The 14904-nt window shown below is 34.4% G+C and overlaps 1 protein-coding gene across 12 annotated transcripts in view; it reads right to left on the reverse strand.

Annotated features, from left to right (window-relative positions):
• Positions 1–14904, reverse strand: part of LOC143256056 (zinc finger MIZ domain-containing protein 1-like) — a 181290-nt gene that overhangs the window by 46510 nt on the left and 119876 nt on the right. For 2 of the 12 annotated variants that reach the window (XM_076512725.1, XM_076512723.1), the window contains exon 1: positions 6193–6548. The exons of the other annotated variants lie outside the window; for them this stretch is intronic. The gene's annotated coding sequence lies outside the window, so the exon portion shown is untranslated. Of the gene's footprint in view, positions 1–6192; positions 6549–14904 lie in introns of those variants that run through there. 12 annotated transcript variants of the gene reach the window in all.

Raw genomic sequence — 14904 nt, forward strand, 5'->3', positions numbered from 1 at the left:
ATTATGGTTTCTGTTTTTAAAGTTAAAACGATTGATTTGTAAGTTTTAAGTCCGTTTGCTGTGTGCATGTACGTTTATAAAAGCGAAAGAAATGAAAATAATTATTTCAATTTAGTTTATTCTAAAACTAAAGAGCTGAAAGCCCAGCCTGTGTTTTAATAACGATTGTTTGTTTGTAAATTTCGGATAATCGCGAAAAGTTAGTCAGAGGCTACAGAGTAGAGGATAAATAGTTGGTCAACAACTGACCGATCAGCTGGATTCGACCGTCGTTCTCATTACGCACCCATGACAACAAAGTGCGTAGTGCTCCTATTTTATTCGTTTTGTTTTCGGTAACAGAACATGAGCAATGGTTCTACAAAGTCACCACAGTTTGCTACGTTAAACACTGGGCCACGCACGGCTTTTAATATAGCTGAGAATTACTCAAGTTTTTCGAAAATTAAATTGGTTTGGAATTAACTTACTAAAACAATCAGAGAATGAAGAAGTAAGGATATATATATCATATGGACGAATATTATAGGTTTAGCACCTCGTTTGAAACTTTGAAATTGTTCAATAAGTTATAAATAAAAGGAAAACTTATAACTCAAATCCGTGGTTCTATTACTCGCGGTGGACAGAGCGCAGGTAAGCCTATTTTTCTAGCCTTTCGCTAAGAGGACAACGACAAACAAAAATGAGCACAAATACATTTATATCCCAGCTACAACAAATATACTCTAATGTGGGGTCATTAAAATGTGACGGCCAAGTTGGTTAGCTTTGAATTTCGCAAGAAGCTAAACGAGGACTATCTGCGCTAGCCGTTCCTAATTTAGTAGGGTAATATAAGAGTTAGTCATCACCACCCATCGCTAACTCTTGTGCTACTATTTTGCCAACGACTAGTGATATTAACCGTCACTTTTTCGCGCCTCCACGACTGAAAAGGCGAGCATGTTTGGTGGGATTCGAACCCGCGACCCTCCAATTACGAGCCGAATGCCTTAACCACTTGGTCATTCCGGGCCCGTTGGAAAAGAATAGCCTAAGAGTTGGCAGTGGGTGGTGATAACAAGCTGCCTTCCCTCTAGTCATACACGGCTATATTAAGGGTAATTAGAGATAACTAACGTAAATAGCCCTCGTGTATTTCAAAACAAACAAACAATACATTTAAAATGCAATTTTTTTTTTGTTTTGCGTTACATCCTTTAAGAATCTTGGTTAATAAGGTATGATAAAAGAGAATATTTTTGGGTTAGTGTTAATGGTTGAATAACTGCGCATACTCGGGATTGTCTTTAGCGTCTTCAAATCAAAACATTTAACAAACAAATGACCACGAGAGTGTATCTGTAGTCTTGACCTCACATGCATGTCACTTAGTCTCTGACGTATTCGAAGCCTGCGTTTTCGCATGGAAATGTAATAATTTGAAATAATGTTCATTAAAGCTGGTAATTCTGACCCATTGCATTATATAATTTCCAATCACGTCAGTAAAATTAATTTTCACTTCAAACTTTCTGTTGACCGAATGTCACGTGAAAAATTACAAACCAATATACAAACTGATGGTGAATCTAATTAACGTGCGATTTCAATACAATTTTCTATAGTCGCGAACTAGATACAAAGTTCCGTTCCTTTTGTTTGTTACTTTGTTAAAAAAAAGTTCCTAATGACTAATCTTTGATTTCCATTTACACGTTTGAAAATAGGTTACTTTCCTTGACACGCTTGAAGGTAAGGTTGAATATCCAACACAGTCTTATATCTCATCTCGGTAAATCCCAGCATAATGCTTGTTACAAGAAAGAAAAATTCTAATAATACTTAAACTCAAGGTTTATTATTTTCGTGGATTTAAAACCTTGTTCAAACCCAGCATACTACCTGTTACAGAAAAGAGAAATCCTAATAATGCTTAAACTCAAGGTTTATTATTTTCGTGGATTCAAAACCTTGTTCAATCCCAGCATACTACCTGTTACACGAAGAAAAAAGCTCTAATAACATTTAATCTTTTCTTTTGTGGGTTTTAAACATTAACCTATTTTGTTTGTATTGTTTAACATAAAATTACGTGGCCATAAGTATATATAGACACATTTCTTCTGTAATCATTATTTAATATTACACCCCGCTTCTCTACGACAGCATCCCAGCGCTAAATAAATAGGAAGAAAAAGTTTGCATTTTCTATATTCAGTGTATTAAAAGTAACAGTGAAGTTAGCTTGTATGAAGAGTGGACTAAGCTCTCTATTGTCACGTTAGACATTTTAACAGAACATTAGAAAATAATCTATAGTTTTACAAGCACACGTGGTAATCTAATATATCCAAAATAAATACGTGGACATGTATTATTGTGTTCATGAAGATAACGTTGCTGTTGCACACGTGTTACACTCCACGTCCAATGTTTCGAGGCCCAGGTTTAAACAATGTTAATCAGATAACGACCCCGCGACTTTTAAAAATCTACAGAGATATTAGCTTAATATCCTCTCTTTCTTTCTCTAACACCACAATCTTTTCTTTGGCGAAATATAAAAATGCCTTCAGTTATTAGTTATGTTACATGAGCAGACTTACGAAATACTGAAATAATTTTAAAAAGTCGCTTTCAAAGGAAAGAAAGAAATATATAAATGTGATAATTTCATTTATCGTAAACTGCATCATGAGTAGGGGTTGAACAATAATGGTGTGTTATACAACATAATCGTTAAAGTAAGCACGTAGCAAACATGTGCTAAATTAACTGAGTCATTGAAACGCCCATATACCACTCTTCAAATGTATATTCACCAATCTTCTCTGTAAATATGAACCAGCGTTCTTCTATTTTGTGAACGATTAGATAAACTTCTTATTAATAAAGGAAAACAGTTAAATTGTAAGACTACATCTGGTTTAATAAACCGTATACATTATAAGATACAGAAAGCCAGTATGAATCAGTAAATATTTACTGTTGTAACGGTGGAAAATATGAGTTGAGGAAAAACAAAATATGTTTTAAGTATTGTAAAATTATCACTCTTTGAATTACTGTATATTAGCCTGTGAGTCCTTTCACAAGATAAGGCTTTTACGGCTTTTATCCTTATGAATAATATATAAGGGCCCGGCATGGCCAGGTGGGTTAAGGTGTTTGACTCGTAATCTGAGGGTCGCGGATTTGAGTTCCGGTCGCACCAAACATTCTCGCCCTTACTATTCGGTGGTAAAAGAGTAGCCCAAAAGTTGGTGGTGGGTGGTGATGACTAGCTGCCTTCCCTATAGTCTTATACTGCTAAATTAGGAACAGCTAGCACAGATAGCCCTCGAGTAGCTTTGTGCAAAATTCAAAAACAAAATAATATACACAAGTCTTATATATGTGTGTGTGTGTGTGTATACAACCAGAAATATGCACACATACATATATCCTTATATATTCTGATGGGCCTAGATTACATTTTAGAACTTCTATCTTATAAAATAATAAATGATAATTTAACAAGACGTTCATTTAATTCTGATCAGGAAAACTACGACGAACTTTTAACGGTCTTAGTTTTTAACTTTACGTTTTATGATTGACAAGTCATAACCAATGTACTTCAACATTATAAATAATTAAAAATGTGTTTGCGATATGCTAACACAGCTCAAACCTACACTGTTGTCTGACAACGGACGGAGTGAAAAACAATTTTATATTAATAATGCAATCTCGTAAAAACTTTATTATACACTGTAATACTATTTGTAACATTGCAAAACTGTGAGTAGAAATGTCAGCCACAGTCTTTAACCAGCCATAGACATACGTACTGAATACCCATACGAATAATACAAGCTTCCCGAGTTTTGTTATTGCTCGCTAAATCATTCATTATTTACCAACATCACCACTAGATGACGCAACGTGCTGTTTATGTTCACTGTGTTTCTCAAGCATGGCTGAAATCAAACATTACTTTACACTAGAACGACCAGATTAGATCAATACGAAGGTGTCTCCACAGTCTCGGTGAAGGAGACGTTCATATTCTGTTGGTTAAAATAAAAGAACGAAATTATCAAACTAGTCAGATGAAGGACGTGCTGGTTGAGTAAAGGTTAGTTAATAATTCTTAAAAAGCAAATCGTGTTGAAATATATGATGTTTTAGGTTATTTTCCTGGATCATATACTATTATTTGTAGATGCGAAATGCTACACTAACATATTTAATTAAAACTGTTTACGTGTATGGAAAACAAAAGTAATTATAAAAAAAATCAATATGATTCTATAATGTTCCAAGATCTCTTTAACTGGTTGGTCTTTAAATATATTTTACTTACTAACACAGAAACATTCAACCCGTCTAAAAGGGATATCCATAGAAAATAGAATTAACAGTTACACAGCAAATAATTTTTGATGATCCAGAATCATATCAGCAACAGCACCTGATGAACCACAGTGGATTTGCAACATATTATTGAGCTGAGAATATTTCTAGCTCCTGAGTGCTTCGCGGGTTCCAACCTCCGTCGCACCAAACATGCTCGCTCTTTCAGCCGTGAGAGCGTTTTAATGTTACGGCCAACCCACCTATTCGTTGATAAAAGAGTACCCAAAGAGTTGGTGGTGGGTGGTGATGACTAGCTGCCTTTCCTCTAGTCTTACACTGCTAAATGAGGGACACCTAGCGCAGATAGTACCTCATGTAGCTTTGCACAAAATTAAACAAATAAACTAGTCAATCATGACACGAAATTTATGTCCAAATTAGATGTCACAAACGTTATCTAAAACTTTTGGGATGTTAAAGAGAGACGGTCTCTGTTTGTCTTTCCTCAATTAACGTGCCAAAGGGGTAATCTAAAAGAGACGAGTTTTGAACATCTAGGATCTGGTGCGATAACATGACAATGAGAATATGAAGGAAAGCATTTATCGACATGTAAATGTAATCACTCTTGGTCCTAGGGTGGACATCCCTACTTACTGTTTTGTGAGATATGTCATTTTGATTTTCCATACTTCTATTTGCACGAATACATTAACTTTTGGTAGATTTGTATTTTACTATTTTACATCCGAGCTGTGTGTCTACATACAACACACTCACTATTTTCCGTAGGAGTCCAATCCTAAACACAATAAGCTTTGTCATGTATTTAGAAAACTGAGTTAACACGTTTCTTGCTAGCCTAATGTACAACCTGCCACGGCGTCAATCACGTCTCCATGGTTACGAAAACCAGCCAGGGTGGCGTATTTATTGTTCCTAGATGTGAATGAAAAGCAGTTGAGTGAACCCACGTGTCCTTTAAGGGGCCATTATATTATTACGTCTGCGCACCCACTTACCTGTTTGCCTTGATGGCTAAAGAGAGCATAAGGTTACGTCAGGTACAAAGTCAAGGTCAGAACCGGACATTCCACAAGTGCGCTGGAGTGCAACGCCTCTTCAAATACATTAGCCCAAAACAGCCAACGTATCAACCACGGGCAGTCCCCTAGTTAGTAAAATATAGCTAACTTGTAAATCAAAGGCAGCCAAGGACCCCTAGGGTAGGATGTTTTCTATGTCTCGCACATGAATACAAATCATCCAGACCGCGGCTGTTGAATGGAGACGAATCGGTGCTGTTGTAACGGAACGAGTAAGAATCTTTGTGTTCTTTTAGTCACAAAGACAGCGAATAAATTACAAAAAAAAAAAAGTGTCATCTTCTAAGTTTCCTGAAGTGAAAAAACAACAAACTAATTGTGAGGAATTATTTTTTTTATGTTTTTGTAGTTTGAAAGATAAAATATAATTCGTTTTGTCTTATTTGTTTAAAACGTATTTTCTAAGAAAACGAAAAAGTACCTTTTTTTTTCAAAACTACTACATATGAGTAACGTTAGTAAATCAACAGTAAATCATTTTATATTGTTTTATGTTTTCCAATTACACCGAGGTTTGTCATCTTTCTAACGCGTTTCTCATAAACCTTTGTTTCAAACCACGTAATGCGTTCCTCTTACACGAACTTATTTTGATACACAAGCGCTAGTACCAGTTGATTTTTGTGTGTGTCCAATTATGACTAAGGATAAAACGTAGTATCACCCTGGGTAACTTGTCAACCTTTCACGTGAGAAGAGGCTTTTCATATAAATAATTTATAGTGCGAGACGTGACACGAAAGAAAGTAAAACGACCTACCTTTGGCTAGAAGATGCACATCTTGGGTTATATTAATTAGATGATTTTATCTGTCATCCGAGCTAACGTCTCAGGCTGATTAAAGAGCTGCCAGAAGACACAATAGCAAGAACAGTTGTCCTTCGGACACTTCGGGAGCCTCGAGCACGCGGCGACTGACAGTTCTCAGTCGCCAGCTGGCCTGTCGCTAGCACAACCAGTAGCACACACTCGTGAAGCCAATGAGCTGCCGCGTGGACATGCTTCACTCCACGCGCGGTAGACATGCGTGTGTATCATTGCCTTGCCTGAATTGTTAGTTGGTCCTGCCTTGTTGAGCCTGTGGCTGTTCTAGTAGCTCTGCACCCTCCTTCGGTGGGAACTAGCATGCATCCTGAGATGTTATATAGTTCGCGAGAAAGCTCCGCCTGTCAATGGTAGTGTGGTCTGTGCGCAACTGTCGACTCCTGTCAGTCTTTGCCATCAATTTTACCTGTCTTATATCTCCGCTTACTTTCTCATTTACTCCAGCATTGCTGAGAATCGATCGGGAGTCTTTCGAGAAAGTGCAGTAGTTTTCGGGGAAATCACATCACAGCAAATACAATAGAGAGATTCTCCAATGAGAAAGTATAACATAACTTGCTTTTCCATACTAATGTACATAACGATGGACTGAGAAATTAGGCTAAAAACAAACAACCCCCCCTATATCAACATTGAAACACAGACTCAGGCATAACGTATCTGTGCAAGTGTTTTTGATTTTGTGAAATATGATAATCAAGATACCTATGGCGGTTCGATAAACAGAGGATTGAATAGTTATTTTCCAGAATCAAAAACTTCCAGAGAATTGAAATAGAAGCAACACCGAAACGTCATTAAAGGACTATTCACAACAATGGTAATTAATATTCCTGTAGCATTATTTCACTATCGCGACTTCATAAATATGATACCCAATAGATGGCGCCTTCGTTTTATTTCAAAAGAAATACAATGTGGTAAACTTGACATGAGTTGTGTTTGTTTGGAATAAAGCACAAAGCTACACAACCTGCTACCTATGTTCTGTCCACCACGGATATCGAAACTCGGTGTCTATCAACATGAGTCCGCAAACATACCGCTGTACCACTGGGGGGCTTTGAGTTGTGAGCACTCAGATAACAGTTCATTGCGGAGATGAGAAAACCAATTGAAATATGTTGTTTGTATTAATTTCAAAATTTTCATTTCATTAAGTTTCCTACGAATAGGACTGCAGTGTTAATAAATTACAATAATTATTGTATTAATATATCACCTTATGATTATTAGCACGGGGAATAAACTCATCGTCACATGGGTAAAACTACAAAATTAACCTGTTTTGTGTAATGGGTGGATAACCATAACAAAACGTACATACTTCTATTTCTTCCGTATACAATAAAATAATTTTCAGCATATTGGTGAAGATATGGATAGTACGTAGCTGATATTACATAAAGTTTAACAACAACAACAAAAAGAAATGGATCGAAAAGCGCCATCTGCACAAAGGTCTCCATAATTTTGAACTAATAGTCAATGTGGAAGTCGGCTAATCATACACCAGTTCCTGAACTGATCTCCTAAGACCAAATTGTGGGATTTGTCCGTTACTCTTATTTGGCGGCCAATATGCCAAAAAGGCCCAGGTTTATAGAATACCCCTATGTATGATATAAAAAAATGCAAAATGGAATTAGTATGACATTGTTGTATGATGTCTGCTGATTCAGAAAAATGTCCCTGGAGCTTGCAACTCCATTGGACAACGCACTTTTTCTAATCATGTCCGAGGTAACCACACAATACGAGAAAGTAAATGTTGTAGTTTGGTTATGGGACTTAGCTTCTGAATTTTTACACTTCTTTTTTGTTTTTGGAAATTTATGTTAATCTACTAATACTTTTCTTCTAAATAATCTGTATATCTTGATACTTTTTGATTCCAGGACATCAAAAATCGGAAAGAAATTCCACCTATATGATAAATAGTAGCAGCATTCAAAGGACAATTATCCCTATAGCTTTCCGACACAAAATTCCATTTTGATTTTGCATCTCCTGTTCCACAACACCCACTAACCACAGAATGACCCCTACAACCTCCCAACACAAATTTCCATTTTGTTTTTGTATCTCCTGTTTTACAGCACCCACTAACTACAGAATGACCCCTACAACCTCTCGACACAAATTTCATTTTTTTGTATTTCCTGTTCCACAGCACCTATTAGCCACAGAATGGCCCCTACAACCTCCCAACACAAATTTCATTTTTTATCTCCTGTTCCACAGCACCTACTAGCCACAGAATGACCCCTACAACCTCCCAACACAAGTTTCCATTTTATTTTTGTATCTCCTGTTTCACAGCACCCACTAACCACAGAATGACCCCTACAACCTCCCGACACAAATTTCAATTTTTTGTATCTCCTGTTCCACACCACCTACTAGCCACAGAATTACCCTACAACCTCCCAACACAAATTTCCATTTTGTTTTTGTATCTCCTGTTTCACAGCACCAATTAACCACAAAATGACCCTACAACCTCCCAACACGTTTTTTTTGTATCTTCTGTTCCACCACGCACCCACTGATCTCTAGGCCACGCCTGACGGTAATGGAAAGAGAAATGTGTAGTAAAATATTCAGATTATTGGTTTTCATCGGAATATCCCATTACTAAAATTACACAGAGTTAAGTACAACAATAAATAAATAAGGGAGTGGTTGAAACTTCTAACATTACAGTCAATGCTTTTAATAAATTTCTAGCAAAGGAGAACAATGTATGGAACTCAAAACGTTATCGTCACTAGAAAATCAAAAATTAGAATCTCAAGGAGTGTGCGGAAAACATATGTACAATTCATAATTCACTTTCGAAAATCAAGCTTTACCATTTTACTTATTGCAAAACGTCAGAACACTAAATCGCTAAATATGATATATCCATAGTACTTTAAACCTTTTTGATATGCAATTAACGTGAATGCATTTGTTTCAGTTTCTAAAAATATATTTTTGTCTTAAACGAAAGAGTCCTCATGTAAAACTGGACAGGTAAATTAAAGTGTATAACACAGTGAGAAGATCCACTCCTGTAGAACGTCCACTTCATAGACTTTGAGAAAATTATCCGATAAATATTTTATTGATACTTTTGCAATACATTTAACTTGATAATAATGACCATAAATACTGGCAATTAAGAAACAACTTTATAATGTTTTATGATAAATATGAAAATATTTAAAAAAATTAATTTTCGATACGGTTTATTTTTGAATGTCGCACAAAGCTACACGAAGGTTATCAGCACTAGCTTTCACAAATTTAGCAATGTAAGACTAGAGGAAAAGCAGGTAGTCATCACCACCCACCGCCAACTCTTCAGCTACTTTTTTACCAACGAATAGTGGGATTAATTGACACATTAAAACGTCCCCATGGCTGAAAAGGCATGCATGTTTGGTGTGACGGAGATTCAAACCCGCGACTCTCATATTACAAGTCGAGTGTCCTAATCACCTGGCCACGCTGGGCTTTTGGTAAAGAAAAATACATATTTTGTCACTAGAGATAATTAGCAACCTTTAAGTAACTAAAATTCAAATTTTAATCAGTATACAGGCACGGAAACATTGACTCTACGTAGTTAGGTTTGTCTTGGTTTTTTTTTTGTGTTATACTTGAATAAACTTTCAAGAGAAAGGGAAGAAGTTGGCATTATGAACGACGCAAGAATTATTCAGGTTGGGCTTGCAGTTCTATTTGAGATCTTTTATTATTTCATTTCCATCTGAGATAATTTTATTCAATATACTGTTATTATTTAGTTGCCTTTATACGGGCACAGGTTAGGAGTAACATATGCTAGAAATATTATGTGATTGCATTTCTACTTTAGGAATTGTAAGAATTTTTAAGGGTGGGTGACACTCCACAACTGGCTGAAGACAGTGGAGTTGAGACGTTGTGGGTGTAAATATTCAACTCAATTCTCTTAACTAATTTCCTACACTCCGCTAGTACAGCGCTATGTCCTTGGATTTACAACGCTACAATCAGGGGTTCGCTTCCCCTCGGTGGAAGAGCAGATAGCCCGATGTGGCTTTGCGATAAGAAAACACACACTTACCTGATTTTCTATGATTACTGGATGGTTTAACATCAAAATTTGGATTTTGTTTAGTAGATTAGCTATTTCTAACACAGACTTTATGACTTTTAAAATGACGACTGGAATTTTCAATGTATTTTGCAAAAAACTTCTTGTTGCTTATTTTATATTAAGTTCATAATAGTGTTGATGTTAATCACATATTAACAGTTAAGGTAAATTATAGTATTGACGCTATTTATTTCATTGTATATGTATACATATAAACACGCCATGTAAAAACACCAAGGGACCTGTTAGTCCATCTAGGCCGCACTATCCACAATACTAAATAAAAATATAAAAAAAACCTCAACGCCAATCCTTATAATTCACATATTTATCAAACTTTCTCTTAAATTCCTTTAAGATAACTGCCTCTATGATATCTGAAGTCAATCCGATCTATAAGGTCAACCACCAGTTTAGAAAAACAAAGCTGTCTTAACTGAATATCACTCCTATTCTGCCATGATTTGTGTCCCCTAGTCTTATCATTCTCAAGATGAAATGTGAAAAAAATATGATGAAAGTAACAATATCAACAATAACAATATCCTTTACAATCTTAAATCATATCTTTATTAACTCTCTTTTTTGTTGTTGTTTCAAAAGGAAACAATTTCAGAGATGACAGACTTTCATTCCCAGGTATTATCCTAGTAGTCCTCCTCTGAGCCCTTTCCCACAATTCCATGTCCTTCCTAAGGTAAGACTCTCAATACTGGGTATAGTACTCCAAATGTGGTCCAACCAATGGTCTAAATAATGGCATTATAACCACTTTAGTCTTCTATCTCTGTAGACACAAACTAAGATCCCATATGTCATGCACTAGCAACAGGGCATTGCTTGAATAGTTTAAAAGAATGATCAACCAGAACATCGAGACCATTTCTAATAATTCTGTTAAGTTTACTCTTATCAGAATTATACTTATAATTGTAATATCCCATGTTCATTATTTGGCATTTATTATAATTAAAAACCGTCTGTCCTTTATTCGCCCAACTCACCAAATAATCCAAATCATTTTGTAAAGCAGCGGAATTCTTTTCACAGCCACCAATACCCAAAACCTTTGTACCAATTTAAATAATTTATTAACGATTCCTCCATCTATGCCACTGATGTAAATAAGAAAAACAACAAAGCTCTTAATACTGAGTGAGCCATAAGATATCCCCATTTTTACATGGATTCAGCTTGATTGAACTTCATTTATAACAAACTTCCAGCCAGTTTCTGACTAATGGGCCAACATATCCCCACATCTACAGAAATAACGATTTTTACAAATTTTTATGTGGCATTTTGTCAAATGCTTTCTGAAAGTTGAGATACACAGAATCCATCCTCGTACCCTAATTTGTGTGAGCAAATACTTCTACAAAGAATATCGAAAGATTAGTAATCAATATTTTCCCTTAGTGAAACCAAGCTGATTATCCAACAACATTTTAAACTCTGTTAAATGACTTTCGAAAGCATCTTTTATCAACTTTCAAAAGCTTTTCCACCACTGCGATGCAAGTTTAATATACTTAAATACACGTATTATCAGAAAACTCGAATAATTTCTTTTTCTTTAAATCAAATTCTTTAGTATTGAACTGGTTTCGAATTATCACAGGCTTTTAAGCACAAAGCAACAAAATGAACTATCTGTGCTCTGCCAATCACGAGTATCGAAACCAGATTTTTTAGAATTGTGAGTCCACTGGCATATCGCTGTGCCACTAGAGGGCAGTATCAGAGTCCACTGTTAGGCTTGACGACTATATACACCAAAAAACAACACTTTTCGAAAAGTAAATTTAAGATTTACAAAAGTTACACAAATTTTGTTTTTTCGTCAAATTAATTGTCAACTTTGTATTTTTTTAATTTTTAAAATCCAGGTTTAAATTAACATTAAAATATTTTTAACGCTAATAAAATATTAATGTAATACAGTTCAACTGAACACAATGTTAAATAACGGGCTTTCTGTGTTGTGCTTACCAGGGATATCGAAATCTCGGTTTTTAGCTTTGTATGTTCACATAAGTACCGCTGAGCCACCGGGAGTAATGCCATACAGCAATTTCACAGACTACAGATATTACTTTTGAAACATGCTTTAGTCTGTCATGAATAACTTCAATGCTTGTATGGAGTTATCCACAGTATACTGAAGGCACATTTAAAACGAGCAAAACCTCTGGACTCTTTATCTATAAAACATATTACTTACTATAGGGCTTCAGTTAAAGGTCATTAACACAGTTTATAAGTCAGTGAAAAGGTCAACAGGAGAAGAATGGATTAAGTATGCGAATAATAATTACAATTCTATACTAAACACAAATCACCCCCAGTGGCACAACGCTGGAATCTGGGTTTCTATAACCGAAATGAGCAGAGCACAGATAGCCCATTGTGTAGTTTTGTGCTTAAATACAAACAAACAACATCAAAAACAAACTGATCAAGCTGTATATAATAAGTTAGTGTACTTATAAAACTAGAACAAATTGGTTAAACAACAACCTCAAACTTATATCGATTGTTAAATGCTAAAACTTCTAACGTAAAGAATGAAAGAGTTCTTGCATCATGTTATATATATATATAACATCCCCAATTTCTAAATCTTATATATATATTGTTTAATGTGTAGAAATAGATATCTTGAACCAGGAAATTTAATTCTTGGAGCAAAATGGCAGGAATTATTTGAAGTGAAAGATTATTTTGATTGTAATACTAAACATGTATATTCGTTTCTTAAATGTGAAGAATTTATGTTGGAGAAATTAATAATTTGAGACTAAAAGATGCTTGTTTGTTTTGAATTTTGCGCAAAGCCACACGAGGTCTATCTGCGCTAGCCGTCCCTACTTTAGCAGTATAAGACTAGAGGGAAGGCAGCTAGTTCTCACCACCAACCGCCAACTCTTGGGCTACTCATTTTCCAACGAATAGTGGAATTGACTGTAACATTATAACGCCCCCACAGCTGAAAGGTCGAAAATATTTGGTGTGACGGGGATTCGAACCTGTAACCCTTGGATTACGGATCGAGTGCCATAGCCACCTGGCCCTGCCAGCCCCGACTGAAATATAACTTATCGTAAAGTTTTTCTCTCTTCGAATTAAAATGAAAAAGAAAACTTCGAATAAAATTATTAACCATTTTAACACTTCTTGAAATTTCAATTTTAAACTGTTAGGAGACGAGATGTTTAATAAGTAGGAGTCCAGAGGTTTGGAGGCATTTTGGATGTACTAAGCTCCAAAGGAACATTGAGGTGATCCAGAACTAAATAAATAAGGGATATTTCAGAAATATTATCTGCAGCCTGTAAAATGTATTTCGTAACAGTATTTTCATAGTTACTATTAAAAGTATTTTAATATTGGTGTTAATTTGAAGATAATTTTAAATTAGGATTTGATTTTAAACATTATTAATAAGATAATTTAATTTTTTTAAAATAAATTGCAAAACGAAACGTATGCATTTTATATAAATTTTAAACTTATTACTTGTTAGAAAAGTGTTTAGTTCTTTTTTTAGGTTTAAATAGTTTTATACAAAAGAGTAAGTATTTTCTTAAAGCAAATCCACACCGCATTATCTGCTAAATCTACCGAAGGGAATCGAACCCTTAATATTAGCGTTATAAATCCGTAGACTTACCGCTGTATCAGCGGGGGGACTTTATACGAAGCGGTGGTCTTGATGATGTTACAAAAACCAGTTAAATAACGAATAGAATGGTTTAAAAAATATATTCAAGTCTTATACGAATTTATCTTGAAGCAGAATCGCCTTAAATTATAGTTTTTATACATATAGTAATTCTAGTTATATAGTAATCATAGTTTTTATACACATAGTAATTCTAGTTATATAGTAATTATAGTTTTTATACACATAGTAATTCTGGTTATATAGTAATTATAGTTTTTATACATATAGTAATTCTAGTTATATAATAATTATAATTTTTATACATATAGTAATTCTAGTTATATAGTAATTATAGTTTTTATACATATAGTAATTCTAGTTATATAGTAATTATAGTTTTTATACATATAGTAATTCTAGTTATATAGTAATTATAGTTTATATACATATAGTAATTCTAGTTATATAGTAATTATAGTTTATATACATATTGTAATTCTAGTTATATAGTAATTATAGTTTATATACATAGAGTAATTCTAGTTATATAGTAATTATAGTTTTTATACATATAGTAATTCTAGTTATATAGTAATTATAGTTTTTATACATATAGTAATTCTAGTTATATAGTAATTATAGTTTTTATACATATAGTAATTCTAGTTATATAGTAATTATAGTTTTTATACATATAGTAATTCTAGAATTTTTTGCTGTTTCCTTTGTTATTTATACAACAAACCGAAATCGATATGTCAGTTGGTCTATAACATCATTTGAAGTATCTAAATACCCATGGACATTTCTCATATTCCAAATAACAGTTTTTGATAAACCTAAATACCCG

This window comes from Tachypleus tridentatus, chromosome 7 (genome assembly GCF_004210375.1).
Source record: "Tachypleus tridentatus isolate NWPU-2018 chromosome 7, ASM421037v1, whole genome shotgun sequence".
Classification (NCBI taxonomy): Eukaryota; Metazoa; Arthropoda; class Merostomata; order Xiphosura; family Limulidae; genus Tachypleus; species Tachypleus tridentatus.